This window comes from Coffea arabica, chromosome 4c (genome assembly GCF_036785885.1).
Source record: "Coffea arabica cultivar ET-39 chromosome 4c, Coffea Arabica ET-39 HiFi, whole genome shotgun sequence".
Classification (NCBI taxonomy): Eukaryota; Viridiplantae; Streptophyta; class Magnoliopsida; order Gentianales; family Rubiaceae; genus Coffea; species Coffea arabica.
This window is the reverse complement of record NC_092316.1, coordinates 6822987-6829797: the sequence shown is the minus strand read 5'-3', so window position 1 is coordinate 6829797 and position 6811 is coordinate 6822987.

Genomic DNA, 6811 nt, shown 5'->3' with positions numbered 1-6811 from the left:
ACCAAGAGGGATGGTATTGAAGCTCAAATATTCTTAATCACTAATGATAGAACATCAATTCAACGCTAGATACAACGTCTACTCTTGAATTCAATGACCGAAAGTACAAAAATTGGTAGAAAATTTTCACATGATATAGAGCTGCCACTTTCAGGTATAATAAATCAAAAATTTTAGATCATATCATGAAACAGATCTGTCACTTTCATCATCAGGCTACGATTAGGCACAAAAATGGACACTAGATGGTGCCAATGTAGTTGCCCTGTTATGATAAGGCAGTAAAAAGAATTACAAATACACTTTTACGGATTTAATCTCAAGGTTTCAATCACTAATTGAATAACGCAAAACGTAGCAAATGTAAAAAAATAGGGCCATTGACATTTCCTTTTTGGTGAAAACATTCATCGTCCCTCGGTAGTATTGTGTATTTTCTTCCCTTTTTGTTTAGGATGGAGCATCATCACTGTGAGTGATAGACACTTTGATTGTATTCTTACCCATTGATTCCATAGTCCTCATGTCTACATCGCAGGTTATCAATATCCAGTCATCATCTTCATCCAAATACCAAAACTTGAAATCTCCAACTTTTAACTTGAGCCTTGATGCCGTTCCCATCTCCATATCTACCAACCGCGATGAAAATCGAAATTGAAATTTAATCTTTTTTATATCTCCATATGCAGCTTTTATCATCATGAATCTATCATTCGCTATTATTGCAGCTTGTGAGGAATTGTGCTTGCTGGAAGTTGTACCTTCTTGAGAAGACACATTAGGATGTGAGGCCTCATGACCATATTCTGCATTAGGTATTTCGCGGTCTTTGTTGGATTCAGTGCTTGTAGCAGAGCAAGTGCCCTGGTTTCCCTTGCGCGGCCATCTTGGGATGCCAAATTTTCTGCATTTCCTCTTGAGCGTGGATGGTCTCACTGAAAATTGGGAATAGGAGGTCATATATGCAGCATTGAGCTAAAAAGATGGCAAGATAAATTGTCAACTGCACCAGAAGTTTTCAGAGAACATCTGAATGTAATATGGACTAGAAATTGTTTCTGCATAACATGAGAAATGTTGGATGAAAATTGCGAGGCATATGTCTTTTGTTTGAAACAGTACGTGTCTAAAAACACATATGACTTTCTAAACACATTTGATCTTTTATGCTTGGTGAGATGTGATTCTTGGAGATCCAAGAAATGCAATATAGCATTCTATCAGGATTGATGTGTATATGATTTGTAATAGGCACCATATACTTTCATAAGTATACAGTCAAGATTATAATGGCAAACTAGACATAGTATACACATGATCTTGTGTATACCAAGAGGGATGGTATTGAAGCCCAAATATTCTTAATCACTAATGATAGAACCTCAATTCAACGCTAGATACAACGTGTATTCTTGAATTCAATGACCGAAAGTACAAAAATTGGAAGAAAATTTTTACTTGGTACAGAGCTGCCACTTTCAAGTATAATAAATCAAAAATTTTAGACCATATCATGAAACTGAGCTGCCACTTTCATCATCAGGCTTCGATTAGGCACAAAAATGAACACTAGCTGGTGCCAATGTAGTTGCCCTGTTATGATAAGGCAGTAAAAAGAATTACAAATACACTTTTACGGATTTAATCTCAAGGTTTCAATCACTAATTGAATAACGCAAAACGTAGCAAATGTAAAAAAATGGGGCCATGGACATTTCCTTTTTGGTGAAAACATTCATCGTCCCTTGGTAGTAGTGTGTTTCTTCTTCTCTTTTTGTTTAGGATGGAGCATCATCACTGTGAGTGATAGACACTTTGATTGTATTCTTACCCATTGATTCCATAGTCCTCATGTCTACATCGCAGGTTATCAATATCCAGTCATCATCTTCATCCAAATACCAAAACTTGAAATCTCCAACTTTTAACTTGAGCCTTGATGCCGTTCCCATCTCCATATCTACCAACCGCGATGAAAATCGAAATTGAAATTTAATCTTTTTTATATCTCCATATGCAGCTTTTATCATCATGAATCTATCATTCGCTATTATTGCAGCTTGTGAGGAATTGTGCTTGCTGGAAGTTGTACCTTCTTGAGAAGACACATTAGGATGTGAGGCCTCATGACCATAATCTGCATTAGGTATTTCGCGGTCTTTGTTGGATTCAGTGCTTGTAGCAGAGCAAGTGCCCTGGTTTCCCTTGCGCGGCCATCTTGGGATGCCAAATTTCCTGCATTTCCTCTTGAGCGTGGATGGTCTCACTGAAAATTGGGAATAGGAAGTCATATATGCAGCATTGAGCTAAAAAGATGGCAAGATAAATTGTCAAGTGCACCAGAAGTTTTCAGAGAACAACTGAATGTAATATGGACTAGAAATTGTTTCTGCATAACATGAGAAATGTTGGATGAAAATTGCGAGGCATATGTCTTTTGTTTGAAACAGTACGTGTCTAAAAACACATATGACTTTCTAAACACATTTGATCTTTTATGCTTGGTGAGATGTGATTCTTGGAGATCCAAGAAATGCAATATAGCATTCTATCAGGATTGATGTCTATATGATTTGTAATAGGCACCATATACTTTCATAAGTATATAGTCAAGATTATAATGGCAAACTAGACATAGTATACACATGATCTTGTGTATACCAAGAGGGAAGATATTGAAGCCCAAATATTCTTAATCACTAATGATAGAATCTCAATTCAACGCTATATACAACGTCTACTCTTGAATTCAATGACCGAAAGTACAAAAATTGGTAGAAAATTTTCACATGATACAGAGCTGCCACTTTCAGGTATCATAAATCAAAAATTTTAGACCATATCATGAAACAGAGCTGCCACTTTCATCATCAGGCTTCGATTAGGCACAAAAATGAACACTAGCTGGTGCCAATGTAGTTGCCCTGTTATGATAAGGCAGTAAAAAGAATTATAAATACACTTTTACGGATTTAATCTCAAGGATTCAATCACTAATTGAATAACGCAAAACGTAGCAAATGTAAAAAAATGGGGCCATGGACATTTCCTTTTTGGTGAAAACATTCATCGTCCCTTGTTAGTAGTGTGTTTCTTCTTCTTTTTTTGTTTAGGATGGAGCATCATCACTGTGAGTGATAGACACTTTGATTGTATTCTTACCCATTGATTCCATAGTCCTCATGTCTACATCGTAGGTTATCAATATCCAGTCATCATCTTCATCCAAATACCAAAACTTGAAATCTCCAACTTTTAACTTGAGCCTTGATGCCGTTCCCATCTCCATATCTACCAACCGCGATGAAAATCGAAGTTGAAACTCAATCTTTTTTATCTCTCCATATGCAGTTTTTATCATCATGAAGCTATCCTTAGCTATTGTTGCAGCTTGTGAGAAATTGTGCTTGCTGGAAGTTGAACCTTCTTGAGAAGACATATTAGTATGTGAGACCTCATGATCATATTCTGCATTAGGTATTTCGCGGTCTTTGTTGGATTCAGTGCTTGTAGCAGAGCAAGTGCCCTGGTTTCCCTTGCGCGGCCATCTTGGGATGCCAAATTTCCTGCATTTCCTCTTGAGCGTGGATGGTCTCACTGAAAATTGGGAATAGGAAGTCATATATGCAGCATTGAGCTAAAAAGATAGCCAGATAAATTGTCAAGTGCACCAGAAGATTTCAGAGAACATCTGAATGTAAAATGGACTAGAAATTGTTTCTGCATAACATGAGAAATGTTGGATGAAAATTGCGAGGCATATGTCTTTTGTTTGAAACAGTACATGTCTAAAAACACATATGACTTTCTAGACACATTTGATCTTTTATGCTTGGTGAGATGTGATTCTTGGAGATCCAAGAAATGCAATATAGCATTCTATCAGGATTGATGTGTATATGATTTGTAATAGGCACCATATACTTTCATAAGTATATAGTCAAGATTATAATGGCAAACTAGACATAGTATACACATGATCTTGTGTATACCAAGAGGGATGGTATTGAAGCTCAAATATTCTTAATCACTAATGATAGAACATCAATTCAACGCTAGATACAACGTCTACTCTTGAATTCAATGACCGAAAGTACAAAAATTGGTAGAAAATTTTCACATGATATAGAGCTGCCACTTTCAGGTATAATAAATCAAAAATTTTAGATCATATCATGAAACAGATCTGTCACTTTCATCATCAGGCTACGATTAGGCACAAAAATGGACACTAGCTGGTGCCAATGTAGTTGCCCTGTTATGATAAGGCAGTAAAAAGAATTACAAATACACTTTTACGGATTTAATCTCAAGGTTTCAATCACTAATTGAATAACGCAAAACGTAGCAAATGTAAAAAAATAGGGCCATTGACATTTCCTTTTTGGTGAAAACATTCATCGTCCCTCGGTAGTATTGTGTATTTTCTTCCCTTTTTGTTTAGGATGGAGCATCATCACTGTGAGTGATAGACACTTTGATTGTATTCTTACCCATTGATTCCATAGTCCTCATGTCTACATCGCAGGTTATCAATATCCAGTCATCATCTTCATCCAAATACCAAAACTTGAAATCTCCAACTTTTAACTTGAGCCTTGATGCCGTTCCCATCTCCATATCTACCAACCGCGATGAAAATCGAAATTGAAATTTAATCTTTTTTATATCTCCATATGCAGCTTTTATCATCATGAATCTATCATTCGCTATTATTGCAGCTTGTGAGGAATTGTGCTTGCTGGAAGTTGTACCTTCTTGAGAAGACACATTAGGATGTGAGGCCTCATGACCATATTCTGCATTAGGTATTTCGCGGTCTTTGTTGGATTCAGTGCTTGTAGCAGAGCAAGTGCCCTGGTTTCCCTTGCGCGGCCATCTTGGGATGCCAAATTTTCTGCATTTCCTCTTGAGCGTGGATGGTCTCACTGAAAATTGGGAATAGGAGGTCATATATGCAGCATTGAGCTAAAAAGATGGCAAGATAAATTGTCAACTGCACCAGAAGTTTTCAGAGAACATCTGAATGTAATATGGACTAGAAATTGTTTCTGCATAACATGAGAAATGTTGGATGAAAATTGCGAGGCATATGTCTTTTGTTTGAAACAGTACGTGTCTAAAAACACATATGACTTTCTAAACACATTTGATCTTTTATGCTTGGTGAGATGTGATTCTTGGAGATCCAAGAAATGCAATATAGCATTCTATCAGGATTGATGTGTATATGATTTGTAATAGGCACCATATACTTTCATAAGTATACAGTCAAGATTATAATGGCAAACTAGACATAGTATACACATGATCTTGTGTATACCAAGAGGGATGGTATTGAAGCCCAAATATTCTTAATCACTAATGATAGAACCTCAATTCAACGCTAGATACAACGTGTATTCTTGAATTCAATGACCGAAAGTACAAAAATTGGAAGAAAATTTTTACTTGGTACAGAGCTGCCACTTTCAAGTATAATAAATCAAAAATTTTAGACCATATCATGAAACTGAGCTGCCACTTTCATCATCAGGCTTCGATTAGGCACAAAAATGAACACTAGCTGGTGCCAATGTAGTTGCCCTGTTATGATAAGGCAGTAAAAAGAATTACAAATACACTTTTACGGATTTAATCTCAAGGTTTCAATCACTAATTGAATAACGCAAAACGTAGCAAATGTAAAAAAATGGGGCCATGGACATTTCCTTTTTGGTGAAAACATTCATCGTCCCTTGGTAGTAGTGTGTTTCTTCTTCTCTTTTTGTTTAGGATGGAGCATCATCACTGTGAGTGATAGACACTTTGATTGTATTCTTACCCATTGATTCCATAGTCCTCATGTCTACATCGCAGGTTATCAATATCCAGTCATCATCTTCATCCAAATACCAAAACTTGAAATCTCCAACTTTTAACTTGAGCCTTGATGCCGTTCCCATCTCCATATCTACCAACCGCGATGAAAATCGAAATTGAAATTTAATCTTTTTTATATCTCCATATGCAGCTTTTATCATCATGAATCTATCATTCGCTATTATTGCAGCTTGTGAGGAATTGTGCTTGCTGGAAGTTGTACCTTCTTGAGAAGACACATTAGGATGTGAGGCCTCATGACCATAATCTGCATTAGGTATTTCGCGGTCTTTGTTGGATTCAGTGCTTGTAGCAGAGCAAGTGCCCTGGTTTCCCTTGCGCGGCCATCTTGGGATGCCAAATTTCCTGCATTTCCTCTTGAGCGTGGATGGTCTCACTGAAAATTGGGAATAGGAAGTCATATATGCAGCATTGAGCTAAAAAGATGGCAAGATAAATTGTCAAGTGCACCAGAAGTTTTCAGAGAACAACTGAATGTAATATGGACTAGAAATTGTTTCTGCATAACATGAGAAATGTTGGATGAAAATTGCGAGGCATATGTCTTTTGTTTGAAACAGTACGTGTCTAAAAACACATATGACTTTCTAAACACATTTGATCTTTTATGCTTGGTGAGATGTGATTCTTGGAGATCCAAGAAATGCAATATAGCATTCTATCAGGATTGATGTCTATATGATTTGTAATAGGCACCATATACTTTCATAAGTATATAGTCAAGATTATAATGGCAAACTAGACATAGTATACACATGATCTTGTGTATACCAAGAGGGATGGTATTGAAGCCCAAATATTCTTAATCACTAATGATAGAACCTCAATTCAACGCTAGATACAACGTGTACTCTTGAATTCAATGACCGAAAGTACAAAAATTGGAAGAAAATTTTCACATGATACAGAGCTGCCACTTTCAAGT